At 45.1% G+C, this 25,736-nt stretch overlaps 1 protein-coding gene and 1 long non-coding RNA gene across 2 annotated transcripts in view; both read right to left on the reverse strand.

The window, feature by feature from the left end:
- Positions 1–6,751, reverse strand: part of LOC131816544 (uncharacterized) — a 28,888-nt gene extending 22,137 nt beyond the window's left edge. Inside the window, exon 1 of the long non-coding RNA XR_009348104.1 lies at positions 6,352–6,751. This is a non-coding gene — a long non-coding RNA (uncharacterized LOC131816544). The remainder of the gene's footprint in view (positions 1–6,351) is intronic.
- Positions 6,752–20,782: 14,031 nt separating this feature from the next.
- LOC131816542 (conserved oligomeric Golgi complex subunit 2-like) overlaps positions 20,783–25,736 on the reverse strand; it is a 199,809-nt gene continuing 194,855 nt past the window's right edge. The window contains exon 8 of the transcript XR_009348098.1: positions 20,783–20,964. The gene's annotated coding sequence lies outside the window, so the exon portion shown is untranslated. The remainder of the gene's footprint in view (positions 20,965–25,736) is intronic.

Below are 25,736 nucleotides of genomic sequence, written 5' to 3' on the forward strand. Positions count from 1 at the left end.
GAAGGTTTAAGCGGGGAATCATCAGATTAGCCTATACTTGTAAAAGATCGCTCCTCTTCCACAGAAGAAATGGGGATGGGGTGGGGGTGTCCACGAGCCTAGAAGCTGGAAATGGAAGCAGATGAAGTTTCCAATATCCTGGCCAAGGAGTGAGTCTGTCGCAGTGAGAGTGTCAAGATTTGCAGTTCTAAACTTTTTAGTAAAGTGGCTTATTAAACACACGGCTAACTATTGCCCGGGGTTCCTACTTTTGTAATAAGTTTTTTTCTGAAACTCCAAAAGGGGAGAGGGGCTCTCTGCACCACGTGCCAGTTGGGGCAGAACATCATCGTCACATTACAGGGTGTTTTCAGAGCCTGTTATCCTTTTAGTACGACATCCCTCCCACCCCGAGACAACCCCGTGCCTCATTCCGCCAACAGAAGTTGAGTTTTTCCCTTTCCCTCTTCCTTCTTTCGAGGGCAGAGCTCAGGGCTTCTCCAGAGATTCCATCCTACGTTCATAGATCTCACCGAGCTGACCATATTCCCCTCCCTGTGGGCGCCAGGAAACGCCGGAAACATCTGTATCTGCACCTGAACATGGGACCTTGGATCCCAGCTACAGTTACTTGTGCTGTGGTAACAAGGACATCATGTCGCGTTTCAGGACATTTTCGTAAATAAGGCCTCGGGTCGGGATGCTCAGGGTAGGAAAAGGGTGGGTCCGCCCCTGGGCAGAGTGGCATACCTTCTCTCTCCTCCTGGCCTTTGCTCGAGTTGGAGATGCCCTGTTCCTTCCTCTTCACCTGAGTAATCATTATCTCTGCTTCCAGAAGCAGCTCAGGGGGCCACCTCCATCACAGGGGCCACCTCCTCCCCAACCTCGCTGGACCAGGTGACCCTCCCCAGAATTCCATATAAATCCCTGTTAACTTTGATCCCACTGCTTCCCAGAGGCTCTTTCTCCTTGTCTTTACTTTGTCTCTCCTGCTGGACCCCAGGAGACAGGTCTCACTCATCATTTTATCCCAGCAGGGTTCAGTATGTTGCTGAATTAACACATGACATGTCCCGCACATCGCTGGCAGCTGGATGAACTGGAACACAGTGTGGCAGCATGTAGTGAAGCAGGGGTTCTCAGAGCACCAGGGCGTTCAGTCAGTGAAGCATCTGCCTTCGGCTCAGGTCATGATCCTAAGGTCCTGGGATACAGCCCTGCACCGGGATCCCTACTCAACAGGGAGTTGGCTTCTCCCTCTCCCTCTGCTTCTTCCCTCCCTCTCAAATAAATAAATAAAATCTTTTCAAAAAATAAATTTTAAATAAATTTTAAAAAAATTAAGCAGTTGTTCTCAGCTGCAGGTGATTTGGCTCCCCAGGGGACATATGGCAATGCCTGGAGAAATGTTTGGTTGATGTAATTGGAGGAAAGGGCGCCACTGGGCATTTGGTGGGGAGAGGCCGAATGGAGGTGGCCAACATCTGGCCATGCACAAGACAGGCCTCAGCAAAACATCACCCAATCCACGAGGTCGACAGGGGAGACCCACATCTAATCTAGGACCTGGCAAACCTTTTCCTAGGTTTACATGCTCAAGGGAAATGTATCTGTCCATCAAAACCACAAGAATGTCTGAAGCAGCTTATCCTCAGAAGCCCCAAACTGGATGCCATGTAAAAGACCATTAACAGGAGAATGGATACCCGACTACAGTACCTACGTGATGGAAGACAACAGACGATAACGAAATTTAAGATGCCACATACGCGACAACAAGAAGGAATCCACAGATGTCCTGAGGAACCGAACCACCAGAGCAAGGTAACAGGCAAACTTGATCGCTGGTGATGGAAGAGAAGCAGGGGGCAGGGAGTGACTGACTGGGAAGGAGCAGGAGGGAACCTCTTGTGTGCTCAGAACGTTCCTGATCCTCATCTGGGTAGTAGTTACACACAGCGTGCCGCATGTTAGGACTCACGTGCTGTGTGTGTGTATTACACCTCAGCATGCTTTACCAAAGGCAACGGTTCTCTAAGAGCCCCAGCAGGCAGGAATCACACACTGGAGCAGGTCCTCCGAGCATGACTTTCTAAGGATTTCGGTGCACAGCCAGCAGGAGCATTGTAGATATGTTTATGGAGACCTATTTCACCATGGACACCAAAAAATTCTGCTGGTCATTTTCTGCTAAGGATTGTGCTACAGATGTGCACACAGACTTAGGTTTCAAGAATATTTATCACAGCAGAACAAATACAAGAGGGAGGCAGCAACAACACCGATCCCGAAGGAAACTGTGTGATACCGCGGACTCATTAAAATCGACATTTAAAAATGTAAATGGAAAACGACTACAATATATTAATTACAATTAAAGAGCAGGTCACCCAACAAGCTGACACCTAAGATATATGAAGAATATACTCAATATGACTAACTATGATTAGCTAAGGTCATGAGGGGTTATGGGATATCTTAAAATTTTATCATTTTTTCCCTAAAATGTACATATATTACTTATTAATAAGAAAAAATACACAATCACACTTCTTAAAAATAAAGGTGAGTTTTCAACTCTAAAACTGAGTACAAGGGGCGCCTGGGTGTTTCAGTGGGTTAAAGCCTCTGCCTTCGGCTCAGGTCATGATCTCAGGGTCCTGGGATTGAGCCCCGCATCGGGTTCTCTGCTCAGCAGGGAGTCTGCTTCCTCGTCCCTCTCTCCGCCTGCCTCTCTGCCTACTTGTGATCTCTATCTGTCAAATAAAATAAATAAAATCTTTAAAAAAATAAAATAAATAAAATAAAACTGAGTACCAGACCCCACACAACCCCCAGATTCCCCATGGATTCAGAGCCCTGCTGCCTGCAGAAGCGCTCTATCGACGCTCATCACAGTGGCTGAGACAGATTAAATAAAGAGATAACATTCCAGATTTCCTGTCTCTTATCCAACTGTGCAGATTGGTTACACAAATCCAAATCCATACATGCATTAGACCTCACTGAACTGCGTACGCCCTGAGAAAAAGTTACAAGCAATTCCCTGTAAAAATACAAAAGTATTTCTGACAGCAAAAGTTTTCAGATGCTGTAAAGAAAAAAAAAAAAAAAGCTAAAAAGGCATGACCTTCCCTGATTAATCAAGTCTCCCTCGAGAGAAGGCTACCACTTCCCCAGGTAATCTCATCGCCTCAGACGAAACCATGTTTCTCTGTGAAGTGGAGGTGATCGCAGCTCTCTCGGAGTACTCGCAAAGGTTTGGCGTGGTTATGAAACGGAACACTATGACCGGGGCCCGCTGGTTGTGGTCACCGTCATGCCCACTGCCTGAACACCACCTCCCTCCAGGAAGGTCCCTTCTCTGAATTCTGTGTGGTAGGGGTACGTGGCTGACTATTAGGGAGCACTGTAGAAGGCGTACCCTGTCGCTCGCCCAGACACCCACCTCCTCCCGGAGCCACCGAATGCCATACAGAGCTAAAGCTGGGAGCAGGGGCTCACCGTGGACACCAATGACGAGGGCCCAAGTACCTCAGCTCACAAACCCATTACGAGCATATACATTTAACTCTAGCTTTAAGATGTTTCTCCTCTTACTTCTCAGTCAAAAAAGACTTTAAGTCGAGTATACCAACAACAAACCCTAAGAGAAAACATTTAACCATGTTAATTTCCAAAGCCCTACGGTCGTCTTCAGCTTCTCAAGGTCACACCTCCCTGCTGAATGATTACAGAGGGTTGCTGACACGGTACACAGAAAAAAAAAAAACCTCTTAGGATGTCCAGCCTCTAAGAGAAAAAACAAACTGCTCAGAATCCAGCCAGCCACGGCAAAGGAACCACTGACAAAGCCAAACACAGAGGGGCCCCTGAGCATCTGGGAATCTGCCTGTTCCTTTGCCTCCTCAAAGGGAACAAGTCACAAGACTGCTCGGAATGGGAAATGAGAAGGGCAGAAGCCTGGAAACCAGAGTGTCCTGAATTTCGTGCTGCTTCCAAGGAGTGAGCCCGCCTGCTGTGTCAGTTATTTACACAGTGGGCAGGTGAGGCTGACAGCTTGAAGGGGTTATTTTAGAGGGAAAGCTGTAAGTCTGATCAGGAGAAGGTTCTGGACCCTGGGGTCCCAGCACGCATCTCCAGCTTCCAGGCTGACCCTCCCTTCAGACAGGGTTTAAGAGGCAGCAGGGCGAGCATGGTCTTTGTATTTAAATCACCTCAAGGGGGCCCATATCTCCAGGCACAACCAGAAGCCAGGGAGGAGAGGGAAGGGGGAGAGGGAGAGGGTACCTCCACTCCTATCTGCTGGCTGCACTTCTGGAGCGCCTGATCCAGGAAGCTAAATGCGTGGACAGAACAGAAGGAAGAATCTGGGAAGACTGGAAGACTAGAAGAGCTGCTCGCGGACTGGTCTCAACCTGAACCACAGAAACACCTCTGCCTCCCTGCCCTCCTCCCCTCGGCTGGGCACCAGGTGCCTCCCTACTGCACTCCAGATGCAGATCCAAGCTCAGGGGTTCCCAGTGCCGATGCCTCTCTCCGGCGCAGGGAGTCTAGGGCATCAGCAGGACTTCTAGACAGCACCTGTGATCTCTAATTTAAAACCAAAACCAAAATCCCCAACCAGCCCAAGCCAGCACAAGCAATACATATTTATGTGTAAGACACCTATGCACACATACACATTCACTTATCTACACACACACACACACACACACACACACGCTTTTGCAGCAGAAGGCAGGCATGAAACCTGTTCCCTAAGTCCTTTGCTTTCCTCATCTGCTTCCAGCAGCAACAGCCATTTCTGCTACGGATTTTCCTATTCGAGGGTTGATCACAGATCCAAATGCCACCGTCCTGTTTGCCAACCTTTCCTACCCCACCGGCCCGCTGACGTCTGTCAGTGAACCAGGGAACAAAGATGGAAGACAGGCCCAAGCTGCCTTCCAAAAGTGGGGTTATATTTGACACTTTAATAAACCTCAGAGCCTGAGCCTCTCTGCTCTCAGACTGGCCAGGGTGCAGCTCTCACTCTTACCAAACCTGTCCATCTCTCCCCCCCCCCCCACCGCGGGGCACAAGGGTTTTCTCTGCCCGGCATCTATTTCCAGGCCCCATAAATCATATCCCATTGTTCCAGGCCATCTGAACTCATGCTTAATAAACCATCCACATCAACCTTCCGCCACCACCCAGAATTTCCCACAGGGAAAGACTGTTTCAAGAAGAAAAGGAAATTCTTCATTAGGGCTGGATTTTAAAAGCAAGCTTCCACAAAAAACCGGAAAACAAAATTGGGTATAAATACCATCCAATAACCACTAAATGTCTTTGGTTAAAGCACCTGCCTGCCTGTGATTCTCGGGTCCAGATGTGAGCTCAGTGCACATCCAAAGGAAGCAGAATTTGAACCTGATGCTAAATGACAAATGATCCTGAACTTCATGACCATTTAAGTGCCGCAGTGGCTAGACTAAATTGCTCTGATGCAGAATTTCTCCCAAGTATAGGTTACTGAGAAACATAATATTGTTTGAAAATGTATCTAGGTGCGCTCATCCTTCTCAGACCAACACTCATGGCTCTTAGTCATAACCAGGCTTAAGCTAACACGATTCCCCTATTTTCTCCAGAGAGGGAGGGAAACAAGAGGACATGTCTCTCATGGTCCAAGATCAAAAACTGGATCACAGCACACAGCATCAAGTCTGCCAAACCAGAGCTCTGGGTATGTACAATTCTTAAAGAGCTAATTGAATGGAAAACAGCCATCTGGGGGCGGAAACCCTTATGACATTCTGGGAAATGTATGGGGTTTAAAAGGATTATGCAGGGTGATGTGACTTTCAAAATTCCCAAACTCTGTACTGAAGCCTAAATGAGAATATGTTAAATTCACCCATTCCAAAACACAGCACAGTTGACTCGGACCCTAGAGCCCAGCTGTAGCTCAGGGTGTCCACACTGCAGCCTGTCCGTGGGAGGTCTGCAGACCACTCCCTGCTGAGAGAGTCCAGCCAACCCAATCAGCCTACCAGCAGGCTGTGGCACAAGGTCCAGATCCAAGCCCAGGCACCAGCCAGGGTTCCCTTTGGCCTGCCCTCCTATGGTTGAACAACAATCATGGAGAGCCACAGGGAGAGCAGCATTGGGTCCAGTATGGCCACTCCCTGGTCCTGCACAACACTGGTTGCACACTCTTCAACACAAGAAAATGGTGTGCAGAAACAAGGGCCTGCCACAGTAGGCTGTCGAGCAAGGAACAGAAAGCATCAGGGGACAAGTGGGACTGCTGGCTGGTCTCCACCTCTCCCAGAGGGCAGAGGCCGCAGAGCTTCTGCAGGCTAAGCAGAGACGTGTCAGAATTACCTTCCCAAAAAGTAGGCAGTAAAGGAGGATTTCAAGCAGCCACAAAAGCCAGCAGGCCTGCGACCTCCAGATATCAGGGGCTTGACCATGACCCTGTCGGTAAGCAGAACACACAAGTGCCTTCTGGAGCGAGAGCAGACAGCTTTATGCTGATAACTGGTCCTCTCACTCTTCTCTGCTCTCAGCAAGTGATCCTGAAAGGCATGGACAAAGTTGGTCAGATTCACTGGAGAAAACACGAGCCAGTGAAGACGTCCCGGCTCACACTAGGCCTCCCTCCAAAGGCTGGCTGCCCCACCCCTGGCACCTGGGTAACGCTGCTCTGGGGCCATCCACACAAAACGATTTACGTACCCCCCACCCGCAACATACACACACAGACACAGACACAGACACAGACACACACACACACACACACACACACACACACACACACACACAAGCTGCATCGGGCTTTAGGAACCTAACTCAAACGCACCCCTAACGAGCAACCCCACAGGTGTGACTGGGTTGGACACTCCCAGCAAGGGAGGGAAGCCCCCCCCCCTTGGGTCCTTGCCAGCGGCAGGGTGCCACCTGGGCCTCTGCCTCATCCTCTCCATCCGCGGGGAAGTCGGAGCGGCCCCCACCAACCACCACCACGCAACCAGATTGATTCTCACACTTCAAATCCCCTCTGCCAGGGCCCCATCTGTGTGCTGACCGAAAAGCCGCCCTCAAGCAGCCCGCCCGCAGAGCGTCTGGAGTTCTCGCAGCTCCGCGCTCATGCCTCCCCAGGCCGCCCCCGCCCCCGCGGGCCGCGCCTTACTGCCAGTGTCCAGCTGCGGCGGCAGCGGGGAGGGCGACCGGTGGCTACCTCGCCTGCGGGACGTGTGGCCCGGGACGGCCACCCGCAGGCCCCGCGGGGCCCCGCAGGGGGAAGGGAGGAACCGAGTGGGTGTCGGGGGTTGGGGGGGACGCAGCCAGTCTTCCCGCCGCCCGAGCCGGCTCACGGAGCATGAAGCCCGCGCTCTCGGTCCCCTTCCGCAGTCGGCGCCCGCAGCGGCGGGGAGCTGTCCGCCCCGGTGGTTCTGAACCAGGCGCTGCGGAAATTCCAGGTAGGCGCCGGGCCCGAGGGTCACGATTCCCGTGGCTGCTGTGGCTGCTGCTGCTTCGGTGCTCCACAGCCGGCTGTGCCTTGAGCTCTTGCAAGCACAAGGGCTATCTGGCTTCCGGGAGTCTTGCTCTAATAAGGAGCCCGCCTCGCTGGTTCATTCCTGGGGTCAGGTGGTGACTCAGTCTCGCTTCAATACCCCTGTAATTTGAGGGGGTCAACATCCGATCTTAGTCATTCCTCCCGTCTTTGACCTTTGACATCTTTAAACTCAAAATATTCATTACCTTCCAAATATTAATTACTCTAACACCACCATTGCAACATCTTCACCCATACATTTGACACACTCGTCTGTTAAAATACGGCACAATCACCCAGGCTTCAGTGTTCTGATAAACAATAGATCAGAAAGGTTTCATCCATCCTTCTGCCTGGGCCAGGAGTGCGTGGCACTCATTCCGTTGATGGAGATACACATGATCAGGCGTTTCTTGCTCCTCTCTCCCTCCCACAATAATGCAATAAGTCACAATGATGGTAATTGGGCCATAAAGTCACTTGCACTCTGAAATAAAATAAATCCACAGAGATGTGAAGGGCTTGCAAATCCTACTGGGTATTAACTAAATAAGGATTACACGAAAGGGAAAGGCATATTGCTATTTCATGCATAAAGGATGCAGATGCATAAAGGGTGAAGATGTTGGGACCACCAGCTAAGGTCAGTTCTAACAGCAGGTGAGCAGCTTCTGCTCTCGCCCTCCCCTCGCAAGCCCCTTTTCCTCCTCCCAAACCAGAGTCTCTGTACCAGCATAAATTCCTGATCATCACTGAAAGATGATATATAAAAAGGAAAGGATTCACATGACATTGCTTTGTATATGAATTGGCTGATATACGTGAAATTGTTTGCAAAGCATTTCAACTCCGTTGGAAGAATTGTGTCACAGAAAAGAACTGGTTTCCAGCACTTCTCTATACTGTGTTAACCAGGGAAAGATTCTGAAGAGAGTTCATACAGGTAATCAGACTTCAAAAGGTCAATGACACATAGACTGAAGACGAAAAGTAAGACTGCGTAGCTCAAGTTCAAATTCTGCAATTAGGAATTCTGTAATACTCCTGTAAAATTTAATGATATATATTTTAAAAAATAATTGAAAGGGACCAAAACACTGAAATACATAGGCAAGAACTCCTTCTCTTGTCCAGGCAGCCAATGAAAAAGTCAGCAGCTAAAGTGAGTGTGTATTTTAAAAACAGTGGCTTGCTCTGCTACCCAGAGGAAGCAGGAAGTAGAGCAGTAACAGTCACAAGGATGGACACAGTCTTCCATTGTCCCAAATCTGCATTTGTATGGTGCTAATCCCAAAGAAACCTTAGAGTCTTTGTGCTTATGAGCTCTCAAGTGCTGGTAGCTCACAAAGCATGCAACACTGGGAGAGGATTATATGGTCACAAAAGAAACAGACTGGGAAATCAAATTGTTATCCAAACCCTGGCCCAACAAAAATGAGATGGCTATGTCCATTTAGAATCAAGGGTTTAGCAACCAAGTGCTACTTTGTTTAAACAAATGTTTCCGACCAAGAACAGTAAAAATACTTCAGCCTTTAAAAACAGGTGGCTGATTCTCCTTGTGAAAGGAGGGGAGGAAAGGGAAGAAAACAACTGGAAAACAAAAACCAAAAAACTTTCCCATCTGCTTGGCAACCTCCTACTCGATGCTATGATTATGGTTCTACATCATTAAGTTTTACAAGTAATGTTTTCTGGGAGGATAATTATAGAACCAGCATTTTACTGAGATCTTTTAACTTTGAGTCATTTAAACACATCTTCCAAATAATACAACTTTGTAATATAATTAATTTAAAGATTAATATTGAGATTTTGGTTCATAGTCTGCACAAAAGGCTCCAGGGTAGTAAGAACAACCCATTTCTGTAGTAGATTCCTTAGGCTTTGTTAAGCCAGAGAGGTTCATGCTCTTGTGAAACTGGGGATAATAGCCATATTTCATTGAGTCTTGGCCTCCTTTCCTGGTATAGTTTAATAAGAAACAAAAAATGCTACCATTCAAACTATGATACAATGTTTTCTTTTCATTAATATTTTAATTTAAATGTATTCAAAAATCTCTTTGGTAAGTATTTAGACAGATTTTTATTACATATGGCCTTAATGCATACATAAAATAAAAGTTAAAATTTTTGGTTAACGTTTTTCCAAACCTCACATTAAGAATCTCACTAATGGGACGCCTGGGTGGCTCAGTTGGTTGGACGACTGCCTTCGGCTCAGGTCATGATCCCGGAGTCCCGGGATCGAGTCCCGCATCAGTCTCCCAGCTCCACGGGGAGTCTGCTTCTCTCTCTGACCTTCTCCTTGCTCATTTTCTCTCTCACTGTCTCTCTCTCAGATAAATAAATAAAATCTTTAGAAAAAAAAAAGAGTCTCACCACTTTTATTTACTTTCTAAATGAGAGATTTCAGTGCCCAGATTTTTCTCACAATATGTTCCTCTGAGCCACCCAGAGCTTCTGTCATGCTGCACTTAGAAAATTATTATTAGACATATAGCTGACATTCAATGTTAAATTAGTTTCAGATGTACAACATAGTAATTTGTCAATTCTATACATTACTCAGTGATCACCACAGTAAGTATATCATCACGTCACCATATAAACTTATTATAATATCATTGGCTGTATTCCCAATGCTGTACTTTTCATCTCCAGATGAGAACAGGAAATTATTTTATTTACTTTATAACAGGAAATTTGTACCTCTTAATACCCTTCACCTATTTCACCCATCCCCCATCCACCTTCCCTCCCATAACCACCAGTTTGTTCTTTGTATTTAAGAGTCTATTTCTGTTTTTTTTTTTTTTTTGTCTGTTCACTTGTTTCTGTTTTTATATTCCATATAGAAGTGAAATTACAGGGGCCCCTGGGTGGCTTAGTGGGTTAAAGCCTCTGCCTTTGGCTCAGGTCAGGATACCAGATTCCTGGAATCGAGCCCCGAGTCGGGCTCTCTGCTCGGTGGGGACCCTGCTTCACCTGCCTCTCTGCCTGTCTTTCTGCCTACTTGTGATCTCTCTCTCTTTCAAATAAATAAATAAAATCTTAAAAAGAAAAAAAAAAAAAGGAAGTGAAATCATATGGTATTTGCCTTTCTCGGTCTGACTTATTTCTCTTAACCTAATACCTTCTAGATCCAGCCATATTGTCACAAATGGCAAGATCTCATTCTTTTTTATAGCTGGATAATAATCCATTATATATCTATATACACCATATCTTTACCCATTCATCTACTGATAAACACATGGACGGCTTCCATATCCTGGCTATTATAAATAGTGCTGCAGAAAACCTAGGAGGGCATATATCTTTTTGAATCAAGTGTTTTTATTTCCTTTGGGTAAATATCAAGTACTAGAATTACTAAAGCATATGGTAAATCTATTTTTAATTTTTTGAGGGACCTCCATAATGTTTTCCACAGTTGTTGCACCAATTTACATTCCCACTAAAAACGTACAGAGGTTCCTTTTTCTCCACATCCTGGCCAACACTTGTTATTTCTTGTCTTTTTAATACTAGCCATTCTGACAAGTATAAGGTGATAGATCTCCCTGTGGTTTTGATTTTATTTTCATGATGATGAGTGATATTGAGCATCTTTTCACATGTCTATTAGATGTCTGTATGTATTTTTTGGAAAAATGTCTATTAAGTCCTCTGCCCATTTTTCAATTGGATTATATGTTGGGGTTTGGGTTTTTGGGGGGTTTTGTGTGTGTGTATGTGTGTGTGTTCTTTACATATTTTGGTTATTAATCCTTTATTATATTTATCATTCACCACTATCTTCTCCCATTCTGTAGGTTCCCTTTTGGTTTTGTTGCGGGTTTCCCTTACTATGCAAAAGCTTTTTATTTTGTTGTAGTCTTAATAATTTATTTTTGTTCTTGTTTCCCTTGCCTAAGCAGACATACCCACAAATAATGTTGCTAAAACCAATCTCCAAGTGATTACTGCTTATTGTCTTTTGGGAGTTTTATGGTTTCAGGTCTCTCATTTATTCATTTAATTTTTTTTAAGTAAGCTTTACACTGAATGTGGGACCTAAACTCACAGCCTCAAGAATAAGAGTCACATGCTGTACAGGCTGAGCAAGACAGGCACACCTCACACTTCACATTTAGATCTTTGCTCCATTTTGAGTTTTTTACGTGTATGGTAAAAGAATGTGGTCTAGTTTCATTCTTTTGCAAATGGCTCTCCAGTTTTCCCAACACTGTTTTTGAGGAGACTTTCTTCTGTTACATATACTTGCCTCCTTTGTCAAACATTAATTGACCATATAATTGTGGATTTATTTCTGGGCTCTCTATTCTGTTTCCATTGATTTATGCGTATATTTTCTCCCAGTACCCTACTGTTTTGATTACTATAACTTTGTAATATATCTTGAAATCAAGAAACTGATACCTCCAGCTTTGTTCTCCTTTCTCAAGATTGTTTTGCATGCTGCACTTCTTATAAAAGTATTCTGAGGTCATCCAAATTGCCACCCCTCCATTCTGCCTGGTTTGATGCTGGTGGGGTTTCTCTTTTTCTTTTTTCTTTTTTTTTTTTTCCTTATCTGAGATTTTCATATAATAACCAGTTTATTTTCTTTCTTTAAATGGTCCTCAAAAGGCCTGTGGCTTGGCATGCCAAGGGATGTAGATGATCAGTTGTGCCCTAGGAGCAGTAACCACATGGCACAGGGTCAAGCTGTGGTAACTTTATAGGGACTTCCACCTGCTAAGCCCCAACTATAAGGCAATTCCTGACATTGGAGATGTGAAAGAAAATGGGAGGGGAGGGGCATCTTAAAATCCATAAAATATGGCATATTGTCTCCTGTTTGTACTTTTACAATTTCTGATTTTGCAAATGGCCAAGCTGCCGCAGGAAACAAAAATGAGGTCCTATGGTGGCAGAGACTGACCTGGCCAGCCCTGTACTGCACAGGCTATGCTTTACTAGATCAGTATAAATGGAGAAAGCAGGGGTGCGTCAGGGAAGCTGCTGCCTGTCCCTACATTGCCTTCATCACCCACAAGGAGGGGGCCCAAATCCAAGGAGGACCTCCTGGAACTGAGACAGGGGAGGGGAAAAGAAAGCTGAACAATGCCACAGCTGCTGAACCATGACCAAAATATGGGAGAGAAGGCTGGAGGCAAATGTGCATGGTACACCGTGACATTTGGAGTCCTAGGTGACATAGAAGCTTAAGGATCCAACCTTGCTCAAACTGATTTTACATGATGATTTTATCTACTAATCAACCCAGAGATGCAGAGAATGAAATAGGGCAATACTATAGAAAATGCTTGAGAGAAATCTCTCTTATGATTTAGATAACCTGATATTTCCATTCATTCATTCATTCATTCATTCAACAATTATGTACTGAGTATTATGTATCAAATCCTCTTCTGAACACAGAATAAATCAGGAAAAAAAAACCCCACAAATACCATTTTTATAGCACATGCATTCAAATAGAAGAGAGAGAACAGACAGTAAATAAATAAATAAATATATAATATGTCAGCTGTTGATAAGAAGTCAAAAGTAGAGAGGGACAGAAACTATGTTGATTGTGATGGTGCTGGTGCTGGCTGTGTGTGCAGTTAGGGGAGATTACTCTGATAAGAAGACATTGGCAGATCCTTGAGTGGATTCAGAGAACAAGACGGGTACATTTAAGAAGAGGAAACAAGTGCAACCCCCCAAGGGAGGCACGCACTTGCTGGACTCTGTTAGACACTAAGGAGGCTGGTGAGTGGAGGCAGAGACAGCTGAGTGAAGAGGTAGGAGATGAGTTGAGAAGGAAGTTGAGTGTTACATTTTGTAAGACTGAATTTTGTATTGAGTGAAGTGGGGAGCCATTGGAGATCTTAGAGCAGAGAAATAACAAGGTCAGACTTTTGTCTTAAACGGATTGCTTTAACTGCTGAGTGGAAAATAAACTAGAACAGAGCAAAGATGGAATCCAGAAGACCAGATAGGAGACTATTACAATAACTCATAGAAGACGGTGTTTTGGACCACAGTGGGAGTAACTGAAGTGTGGAGAACTGGTCAGATTTAGAATATATTTTGGAGATAGAATCCACAGCTTCTACCAAAGAATTAAACGTGGGAAGTGAAAGAAAGAGATGAATCAAGAATGACTCTACAGTTTCCTGTTTGAGCTATTGCAAGACCAGCAGAGCTCGAGAAGAATAAGAGCTTGGTTTTGAACATGTTGGGTTTAACTCATCTAAGTAGATCTGGAAAGCAGGCAGTGGAAGAAAGTTCAAAATCCAGGTCTGGACTGGAGGTGGAGATGTGGAGTCATCAGGAGATAGATGGTAGAAGAGGGACAGTCACCAAGGACTCAATGTAGACAGAGGAGAAGTCTGAGGTTGGGTCCTGGAGCACATTCATACTCAGAGATCAGGGAAATGAGAAGAAATCCCAAGTGGAGGGGCTTGTCCTCACTCAGAAGGGATTGGAGTAAGGGTTCCACCTAGCTAAACTTAGTGGGATTCTGTGGGTCTTCTTTCCTTACCGATTTGATTTTCTTTTCAAGATTTATTTGAGAGAGAGAGAGCAGGAGCATACACATGCAGGGGGAAGAGACAGAAGGAGAGGGAGAGAATCTCAATCAGATTCACTGCTGAGCATGGAGCCTGACGTGGGGCTTGATTCCATAACCCTGAGCTCATGACTTGAGCCAAGATTCACATGCTTAACCACTTAGCCGCCTAGACACCCACCCAATTTGTTTTTCTTTCTTTTTTTTAAATATTTAATTCATTTATTTATTTGACACAGAGAGAAAGAGAGAGAGAGAGAGAGATCACAAGTAGGCAGAGAGGCAGGCAGAGGGAGAGGGAGAAGCAGGTTTCCTGCTGAGCAGAGAGCCTGATGCGAGAGCCCGAGACCCTGAGATCATGACCTGAGCTGAAGCCACCCAGGTGCCCTCAATTTACTTTTCTCAGTGAAGTCATCAGAATGGTCGGTCATCAGCTGTATCTGATGGAAGGTGTTCAGTTCTCACTCTGAACAAAATGGCTGTACATTAGAATCCCTGGGAGAATTTTAAAAGCACACTTATATCCAGACCCTAATTGGTTATTAATCTAATTGGTTCTACACCAATTAGATCAGATCCTCTGGAGGTGGGCACTCCTGTGTTTTAAAGTCTTCCAGGTGATTCAAAAGTGTGGCCAGTGTTGAGAAGCCCTGGCTTAAGGTTGGAGGAAAGAAGATGTGAAATAGTCAAAATATTTCACGAGAAGAGCGGAGATTCTGTCAGTCAGAGAAACATACTTGGATTTGTGGCTGAGAATTTAATGTGAAAGGGGCGCCTGGTAGGCTCAGTGGGTTAAGCCACTGCCTTCGGCTCAGGTCATGATCTCAGGGTCCTGGAATCGAGTCCCACATCAGGCTCTCTGCTCATCAGGGGGCCTGATTCCCTTCCACTCTCTGTGATCTCTTCCCTTCCTCTCTCCTACTGTGATCTCTCTCTCTGTCAAATAAATAAATAAAATCTTAAAAAAAAAAAAGAATTTAATGTGAAAGCTTCCAGCATCGTTGCTTTTCTCACAAACCACCTTCAGCTGCCAGGGGCAGACGTAGGGTGGACAGAGGGTTGGGTTTTTACCAAGGTGGGGTTTTATCAGGTATGTATGATGTATAATGGAGGTGAGAGTATGGGACAGGGATTATAGTTATGGGAGCGGACTCTGTGCCAGCTGCGGAGGCCTGTGAGAATTTGGGGGAAGGATCAAGAACCACAGAAAATGAAATAGGGGGATGCCTGGGTGGCTCAGTTGGTTAAGCAGCTGCCTTCGGCTCAGGCCATGATCCCAGCGTCCTGGGGCGCTCCTTGCTCGGCAGGGAGCCTGCTTCTCCCTCTGTCTCTGCCTGCCACTCTGTCTGCCTGTGCTGGCTCTCGCTCCCTCTCTCTCTCTGACAAATAAATAAAATCTTTAAAAAAAAAAAGATTCTCTTCAAAAAAAGACAATGAAATAGGTAAATGGCTTCTTCTGAGTGACTTAGATAATTAATACTTCTTGAAATAATTTAGTGCAGCCAGACCCCTGCAAAGCAGCACAAACAACTCTGATGACTGCTTCAATCTACCACCTCTTCCAAGGGCTTCAATCAATTGCTTTCAACAAGTGAACATTGAGATATTTAGAGCAAAGGAAAAAAAATAAATATTGGAAGTTCGCATTTTTTTTTAAGATTTTATTTATTTATTTGACAGAGACACAATGAGATAGGGAATACAAGCAGGGGGAGTGGGAGAGGGAGAAGCAGGTTTTTCCTCTGAGAAGGGATCCCGAAGCGGGGCTGGATTCTCAGGCCCCTGGGATCATGACCTGAGCCAAAGGGCAGATGCTTAGCAATTGAGCTACCCAGGCTCCCCTGGAAGTTAGCTTTTTACATTCTTGGAAAATGGGATTTTGTACATTTATGTCCCTTTTCTGTCACTTGTGGATATTTTCCCTCTTGAAACACACCCAACCCCTGCTCCACAGTTGTCCAGTAAAATAAAGGGATCTGAGTGCCATCCCCAAAGTTCATTTGCGTTTAAAGGAGAAACAATCCTGGGAAGCTGTTTTACACAAAAGAGTAGATTGCTCAGTTGTAGAAACTCAGGTATTATAAGAAAACGGGAGAGATATTCCTTACTAGAAGGGGGACCTGCTCAGCGTTTCTAAATTCACATTGGTAGATTGTTGAACTGTTGTAGGCTGAGTGTTAAAATCACATCTTTCCCTCCGTTTTCTTACAGAGACAATGATGGTTCTTCCAAGATTGTCTGTGAAAGGCTAGGCACCTGCAAAACCACACATTTGACCTGAGCCATCACCCAAGTAGAATGTAATCCGCTCTCAGATCATAGGAGAAAAAAGAGAGAGAGAGAGAATCACTCACGTCAGGATTTTCATCAAATTTAGTGCACGTCTCACCATTTATCTTCATTTGCGGTAATTTTTTAAATAAACACTAATGTCGAATTGCCCTGCGTTACAACGAGCAACTCAATTATCAGAAAACCACGAGTCTCCAACGTTTGTTCTAATTAATTACTAAAGCAGAAGAGCGGACAGAGTTTAGAAAATTTTCAACAAGGCTTAAACAAGAGAGATTTTCCACTTTTTTCTAATCAGGTCAACATAGATACCACTTTCCCTACAACCTTGTAGGCAGTTAGTATTTTTCAGAGATATCATTTGGTTCTTTATAGAAGGCTTAAAGTTGGAGGTCCATAAAAACGATAATCAACTTTTATGTGTGCCTTCTATAGGCCAGAAATTGTGCTAAATGAACAGTATCTAATTTAATCCTCCTAATAAGCCCTGTGAAGTCAATACTACTGACTATTCTCACTCCAAGGGGAAGCAAAGCAGATGCTTCGAGAGTTGAACTCAGTTTTCCAAGTTCATACAGCTCATATATGATGGAATCAGGACTTGAGCTCAGTCTAAGCCAGGTTGGACCCTCAGTGGCAGCTATGTGTAGTTTTTTTGACCGTCACCTGCTTCCCTCCCCCACCCCCGCCCCCATCTCATTCCCATTTAGGGATAATCAGCCATACCTAAATGACAGTGGCCAGGCAGGAAGGGTGGCTACTGGGTTTAATTATTTATATCCAGGGGGAAGAGTCGCCTCACCCCATAAGTTCTGCTTCAGCTCTTGCCCTGCCAGGGGAGTAGCCATCCTTCAAACCATCAGTGTTAATTGCTGGTGAGGGATGAATTAGGTGGCAGGGGTCACACACAGTTTACTAGTCATGCATATTTCTTTCAGAATATCTAAGTACCATTCCCTTGGAGATGAGAAGAAATGATGGGAGGGATGCTAAAAGGGACTCCCAGAAATATTTCTGGACCAGTCATGATCACTAGCCCTTAGGATACTCTTGGAGTCATTTTATTGGTTCTTGAAATGAGTGCACTTGCCCTAGGATGGCTTGGCCCTTCCCAGTAATCAGAAGCTCCCAGGATGGGTCAAAGATTACTTTATTTGCTATAATTCTGCAAGTTGAATGTAACTCTCGGCCATTTCCTGTGAATGCTATTATGGGGCAGGCACAGGGGGATGACTATGGGACAGAAACATATCAGGTGAGAGGGATCCTATGCTTTTGTATGAAGGAGAAGCCCATTCTCCTTGGTGATGGGAGTTTTCCTTCTGCTCTGACTCCTGCCCAGCCGGGATCAGTGGGGAGCCTCCTCCTTTGGGCGACAGGTCTCTTTCTTTCTAAATCCTCTTTTTTTGGGCCAAAAAGCAAGACTACCCTTCTTTTCATCTTTCAGCTTTTTCATCCTGGTCAACGACACTCAAACACCCTCGCCCCCAATTTGGGCTGCTAGACTATGCCAAGAGGCCACATACTGGGTATATTACCTCAGGCCCAGTGTTTGGACTTCACTGAACCTTAATTGTAACATCTGAGAAGGGTTGGGGAGGCGGATGTTGTGAGGATTCATTAAGACAATGTTAAATTTTTATCACGGAGTCAAGGAAGATCTCTTATTAGGAATGTGTTCAATCTTACCAGGATAGAGGGCAAAATAGCATTTTACTTATTTTTTTAATAAAGTATTTCTTTTTTAAAAATTATTTATTTGACAGAGAGACAGAGCAGGAATACAAGCAGGGGGAGTGGGAGAGGGAGAAGAAGGCTTCCTGCTGAGCAGGGAGCCCAATGTGGGCCTCCATCCCAAGACCCTAAGATCATGATCTGAGTGGAAAAAAGATGCTTTAAGGACTGAGCCACTCAGGTTCCCTGCAAAACAGCATTTTTTTTTAAAGATTTTATTTATTAATTTGACAGACAGAAATCACAAGTAGGCAGAGAAGCAGGCAGAGAGAGAGGGAGAAGCAGGCTCCCCGCCGAGCAGAGAGCCCGATGCGGGGCTCCATCCCAGGACCCTGGGATCATGACCTGAGCCGAAGGCAGAGGCTTTAACCCACTGAGCCACCCAGGCACCCCGGAAAACAGCCTTTTAAACAATATTTTTATTTTTATTTTATACATATATATGTAAACATAGAATTGAATGTATACATATAAATATAATTTGTAAACACATTTGATATATATTTATGTTTATCCTAGGACGCAACACTGCCCTCCTTAGCAGCGCAAGAGGGTGGGTTTTTACAGAGAATCACCAAACAGCTTGACCCAACTGAAGGGCCAGCCTTGCGCTGCTGCTTAAGAGAAAGCCTTGAGTTGGGAAAGGTTTGACAAATACTGAGAAAAACCAGTCAATTAATATGTTAAAAACACTACCCAACCACAGTATGAACCATTTAGACATATGGCTTTAATTTTGACTTTAGTCTCCAAAGTCTAGGGGTCCCTGGGGAAAGGGGGCAGAGGGAGAGACAGGACCAGCTTCTCTGTGGGCCAGGTTTCTGGGGTTGCTCCCAGCCCTGCCCCCAGAGGGAATGCCCCCACCCAGGGCTTTGCTCCCAGAATGGGCCCCTCCCCCAGAAAGCCCCTTCACAAAGGGCCCTGCCCTTTGGCCACACCCTCAGAGGTCCCATTATCCACCCCCAACCCCCTCACACCCCCCTACCCCCGCCAAGCACCGCCCTCAAAAGGGTTCTAAGGTGAAGTCAGTGTGCTTCTCTCTCAATGTCTAGGAATTACTCAGTTTTATTTTTGACTTTGTGTTTTTTGAGCGAAGTGGGTGGTGTAAGGACCTATTTTATATTTTTATATTTTAGCCAGAGGCTTCCATTGAGGTTACACAATAACCTTGTTGTTTAACCCTTAAGCTGTCCCTGCTCCCCTTCTCCCAGGGGACTTACTTAAAAACAAGTCCCGGAAATCAACCTCAGGTAACAAAGCCCAAATACAAGGGTGGGTCAGGCCAGGTAAGACATCTGATCAGTGGAGGGTTGCATACTGTCTCCCTAGCTACCAAGGAGTATGGGTCCCGCCCTTTGTGAGTCTTTTGGGCGCCAATCCTAACCAAGGTGATAGGCTAGGTCAAATATCTACTAAAAGGTAAGTTGTAATTCAATTGGTCACCTAGCATCACTGTGAAGCTTTCTCTGTGTGTTACAATTTAATTGGCCACCTGTGCATGACCAGGCCCAACCACATGGCCTATGTCCTTAAAAGCTAGTCCGTAAAGGAGAGAGGGGTTGACTTCTCTGTAAGAAAAGCGGCCCTGGCTGGTCAGTTTGATTCTTGATGCTTGGTGCGAAATAAAGCTTTGTTTGACCTTCGCTTTGTATCAGTCTCGCTCTTTTAATCATGGACCCATTATTGGGGCATAACAGGTGGGACAGTGGAGCACGTACATAGCGGAGGGGACAGCCCACTGTGGGTATCCACCATTCCTTGCCTCCTCATTTGCATGTACTGCTCGCCCTGCCCGGTGAGCACAGCATGGAAATGGACACCTCGTGAGTGGTGGTCAACGAGACTCGCTGACCACGTGACGTCTATGACCGAGTCAACCGGAGCTCGCCTTCCCTACAGACCAGAGCTTGCTCTGAGCACCGGCAGGGCCTCTTGTGAGCAGCCCAGAACCCTGTCTTGTCCTTTCTCACTCATGTCAACTCCCTGTGTTAGCCAAGCCTTGGAAGTGGTGACTTAGGAGGGAAGGGAAAGAAAGGCAGCCCCCGGCTCCTGATCCTGTCAAGTTCCTTACTCATCAGGAAGCCGAGGGAGGCAGGGTCGGTGGAACAGGTGTGAGTCCCCAGGTGAGGTAAAGATGGCAGAGCTGGTCTTGTTCAGGATTTCCACGGTTCTGATAAGAAGAGGGCACGTGGGTGTGCCCCAGCTGTGGAATCCCTGCGTGAATTATTTAACACTGACCTTGCACCCTGTGAAGATGAATGGCAAAAATCATGCCCATAATCACATTTTAAAATTTTTATTTGCTTGGAATGACATTAAATGCAAATAGAAAACAGCAGCCATGCCTTTTCAGAAGACAGACAATGGAGAAAATGAGCTTTCTATTTTAGTACCTTTAACAAACACTTCCTCCCTGTTTTTGCCCAAAGGGCCCTATATCTTCATTTTGCATGGGGCTTGTAAATTATGTAGCCAGCCCTGGGGACAGCTGTGCTGTGTCTCAATGACCCAGTGCGGGGAATGGCAGGAGCCTCCCTCCTTGATACAGTAGTATTACACAAGCCCCTGAAGCTGAAACAGAACTTCAGGATAAAGTCTGGGGGGGGAGGTCCTCAAATTTCTGAGTCATGGGCTGTTGTAAACAAAATATCAACAGCCGGGTGGCTTAGGCAACATACAATTTATTTCCTCATGGTTCTGGGCGCTGGAAGTCCAAGATCAAGGTGGCAGTAGGGTTCGATTCTTCAAACGTCTCTCCTTGGCTTGCAGATAGCTGTGTTCTCCACTCTGTCTTCAATCGATTGTCCTTCAGTCTGTACTGTCTGTGTCCTAATCTCTTCTTCCTGTAAGCACACCAGTCCTGTTGGCTTGATGCCCACCCCCAGTGAGCTCGTTTTCCCTTTATCACCTCTTTAAAAATCCTGTCTCTGAATACTGCCACATTCTGAGATGCTGGGTGTTAGGACGTCAATGTAGGAATCTGGGGGCATCCAACTAAGCTCATAACAATAGTCAAAACTGGATCTGAAACTGAAATTTAGACACATTTTAAAATGCTAAAAGTGTGTAAATATATATATATATATATATATATTTTTGTGGTAGGCCTGAGATGGTTGGTAGGCTGAGATGTATTTGTAACCTTTGAGGGAAACATCCTTTGGAAAGATCAAAGAGAGCTTCTATGTGATTCCATACATCCACAATTAAACCGCAGAGCTTTCTAATTTGGAATTTGGCTCTTTTGTGCTTGGTGGCAACCAAAACCAGCCTAGGGCTTTTCTTTTGTTTTGACAGAAAAGTAGGAGGCAGAGGACTTGAGCATTTAGACATCTTGCTGCTCTTTGGTTTAATCATACTCTACTGAGTTGCCCAAAACTAATTAAGCTCTTGGCTCTGTAGAGGAGAGATGATGTTCATTACATGTCATTGGCCACATTGTTCCTTTTTTTAATTGTTGTTAACATTTGTGTTATTTTTCAGTATAAGAGACAAGCTTTATCTTAGTTTGGGCTGATGTAACAAGAGCACCATAAACTAGGTGCTTGAAAGACATACTTATTTCTTTCAGTTCTGGAAGCTGGGAAGTCTACGATCAAGACCCTGGAAGATTCCGTGTCTGTTCAAGTGACCACTTCCTGGGTCACAGATGATCATCTTCTCCCTATAACCTCCAAGGTGGAGGAGGCGAGGGATCTCTGTGGGGGTCTCTCTTATGGAGACACTAATCTCACCCATGAGGACTCCACCCTCATGACCTAAACATCTCCCAAGGACCCCATCTCCTAGTTATGTCCCTTTGGACATTGAGTTTTCAACTTATGAATCCTGGAGGGATACACTGTCTACAGTGAGCTTCGTCAAACATCTTTTATGTTCAAGGCACTGTTTTTTGGCAAAATTAATCATTTTCTACACATCCTTTGAAGCAAGAGTATTTCTGCACTTTGCCTTCCTTTAGAACCTTTCTCTAGAGAGGATCCTAAAAAGTTCAGAAAAGACGCAGAAGAAACCTGCTGGTTAGCTCGTTTTTCACAGTAGAGCAGAATTCATTTTGAAGTAGGTTAATCTTAGAAATCCAGGCGAAGACACTTCGCTTGAAAATCATCTCAAATGATCAGTTTTGTTAGTATGAGTAATAGTAACTATAAGATCAATAGAACAACTTTTTGTTCTACTGTGGGCCTACTGTGTGCTGGGTACCTCGGAGCACCTGAGTCGAACCATCTCGTGATCCTTTCAACAGCCCACTGAGGGTCACACTGTCTTCTCCTCCACGTTATGGATGAGCCTTAAGTCTGGGCCAGAAATGACACAACTTTCCCAAAGCCATATTGCTACTGAGGGGCCAGCTGGGATCTACGCCCACTCTGGTGCCAGAGCCTGTGATTGCAAACGTGGACTGCACTAGCTGTTCAGAACAAAGGACTGTTCATGGGGGTGACACAGCAAACCCATGAGACCCACCACCCTTTTCCCTAAGGTCATCCCGGTACACCCTGCAGTGATGGCCCGAGTTAAGCATTCGAACTTGGTGCTGCAGAGGGCGAGTTTTAGGGACAAGATTGGTGTTAAGGGGGTCTAATGAAGCACAGAGGGAATGGAAGGAAACAGGACTTGGGGAAATATCTGGGTCCCCGGAGCAGTGATCTTTTATTACTGTGCACCTCTCTTTCACAAAAATAAATACATACATAAATACATACATACATACATACAAAAATATTTGCGTACATACCACCAATTTAAGCAAATTTTTGATAAATTATAGACTCTACTACTCTACTAAATTATTATGCACATTATAAATGACATGCAAAAGCTAAACAGTTAAATGGATGACATGAAATATGAATAAAACTTATAATATTTTCTTCCAGCCCCTTACTGGACTATTTGTCAAACTCCCTTTGGAGAAGACTTTTTAAAGATTTGTTTATTTATTTATTGAGAGAGAGAGAGACAACACGTGTGTGCACATGTGAGTAGGGGGGTGGGGCAAAGGGAAAAGGAGAGAAGCAGACTCCCCATTGAGCACAGAGGCCTCACTAGGGCTCAATCCCATGACCCTGAGATCATGACTTGAGCCAAAATCTTGAGTCAGACATTTAATCAACTGAGACACCCAGGTGCCCTGGAGAAGACTTTTTAAGAAAGAGATAGGACACTTGGATTTATAGCAATAATTCCCAGAATTAATCTTTAAAAGTGGGAAGATAGAAATGGTTTTTTAAAATTTTTTTTTAAATTTTCTTTATTTATTCATAAGAGATGGGAGGCAGAGGCAGAAGCAGGCTTCCCGCAGAGCAGGAAGTCCAGAGTGGGACTTGATCCCAGGACCTGGGATTGTGACCCAAGCTGGAGATAGATGCTGGAGATACTGATAAACCAAACTTTAGCTAAAAATACTGAACTTTACTGGGAAGATGAAGCAGAACAACAGCATATGGCAGCAACATTAGTATTAGATAGCTGTTGGTCACCCAGAAGGCTTAACGTGGAGAGAAAAACAAAAGGCTGTAGTGACCTAAAATTGTCCGAGTTGTATACTTTGACCCAGGAACTTCCGGGTGATATAAAGATTTATTTATTACATGGACAGCGCCATGTGGGGACAGAGCGAGGGGGAATGAGAATTCCATACAAACGTGTGAGTGGCTCTTCTCCCATCTCCAGGGGGGAAGGAAGAGATTGGGTTTACTCCAGTAAGCATGGTGATGAGTTGGTGAGGTAGGTTGACTAGATGTCTGGACACCTGAAAAAGCCAGCTAAGGCTGGCTTCCTTTTCATCTTGTCAGTGTCTTATTGAAAGCTTGTCATGTGCAAGACTTTCTTTTAACAGGTTGCCAGGTGAATCAGACTACCGGCCGCCATGTGTCATTGCTCAGGTGGTCCATGACACAATGTCCTGCAACTAAGGGGATGCACTTAGCATTACAGACATCGTTCTGTCTTTGTTATTTTGAAATTTAGAAAATATATTATTAATTTGTTCACTCCAAAGAGGCAATTTATTGCTTACTATGACAGTCTTTTGGTAGAGGTCACAAAACTGCTTTCTTTGTTTTGAAAATCAATGTGTTACACCAATTTTCTGAAAGATGGAAATGAAGTGCCTCCTTCCAGCTGGGTCAGGACATAAGTGTACCCTATGTATTGGTTTTTCAATAGAGTCCATTTACAGAATGTACATGTGTCTCAATACAGAAGACATTTGCTCACATTTATGTGTAGAAAATTCCCGAACCTGGTCCAGGTTGCGAATGAAACCGTCACTCTGACTGGCAAGGCATAACGAAGAAGAGTTTTCCTGTAAACAATATGTGGTCATGGAAGGAATCAGCACTGCAATTCGTGGCTGATTCCAAAAGCTCTAAGAGGTGGTAGATGCACAGGCAAAGTGGTGACTTTTGCAGAGGAAGCAGGCTGGGGAGAGTTAGCAAAACAGAAGTTTGAGAGGGCCCTAAAATCTCCTGTGGGATTATTGGCCATTGAGCTTGAGAAAGGCTATGGTGAAAACTTGAAAGAGCATCAGATCAAACCCTTGGCCACTGGAGGTTGAAACTGACATGAGCAGCACTATCTCTATTCTTGACCCAAGGCCACAGGATGAAAAGCTTTGCTTTTTCAATGTGGTCTCATGTCTCTATACTGCCCTATAAAGAAATTAATACAAATAAATGCTGAGAGTGTAAAGTGTAAGGAGAGCACCCCTTGGCCATTTCCTAAGTTTTGTCCACTCCGAAGTGAGTATCACTTTGGTGAGTGCATTGCAGGAAATGGCCTTAATGATCAATGGCAGACCTCCACTCCAGAGTGACATAAAAAGCAATCTGTACCTCCTTTCTGATTTGTCTGTAATGAAACTTGCTTTCCTCAGGTCCCAGCATTGGAGGCAGATAAATATGTTCCCTTTCGTTGGCTCTTACTCATCCTTCAGCAAGATTTCCCATGTGCTTTCCTTGGCTGGCTGGGAAACTGGACCACAATTTATGGCATCTTAGGGGACAGGCGTGTAGAATTCCAGTGGGATCCCAGAACAGAACCTAATTGGAGATTAGAGACCATTGCGGTGCGAAGCTTTTCTTTGAGATCGAAAGAGGTGCATGTTATGCAAATATTAGCAAGTTTAAGTTCACACTGTCTATTGAAAATTTAGACTCATTATGGTCAAGAAGGCTGGAAGGTAAGTAGATTTTGGGAAAGATGCAGGTAAATTCAGGGAGGTGGCAAATTACCCCAGGGAAAGTAGAATGGCTAAAATAAAAAGATTTTATTCACTCATTTGACACACAGAGAGCCAGAAAGCACGAGTGGAGGGAATGGCAGAGGGAGAAGGAGAAGCAGGCTCCCCGCTGAGCAGGGAGGCAAATGTGTGGGACTCGATCCCAGGACCCTGAGATCATGACCTGAGCCGAAGGCAGCGGCTTAACCCACTGAGCCACCCAGGCGCCCCCTGGCTCCAACTTCCAAAGATGGTGTATGAGCTACCTTTGGTGGGAAGGAATGAAGATCAGCAACTGTCCTTGATTCTGCTTCTCAGGAAGGCATTGTGATGTGGTGCCCAGGACTTTGGAGACAGACACACGCTTGGTGCCCTCCGGCTCTGCCGCAA

Source organism: Mustela lutreola, chromosome 15, assembly GCF_030435805.1.
Source record: "Mustela lutreola isolate mMusLut2 chromosome 15, mMusLut2.pri, whole genome shotgun sequence".
Lineage (NCBI taxonomy): Eukaryota > Metazoa > Chordata > Mammalia > Carnivora > Mustelidae > Mustela > Mustela lutreola.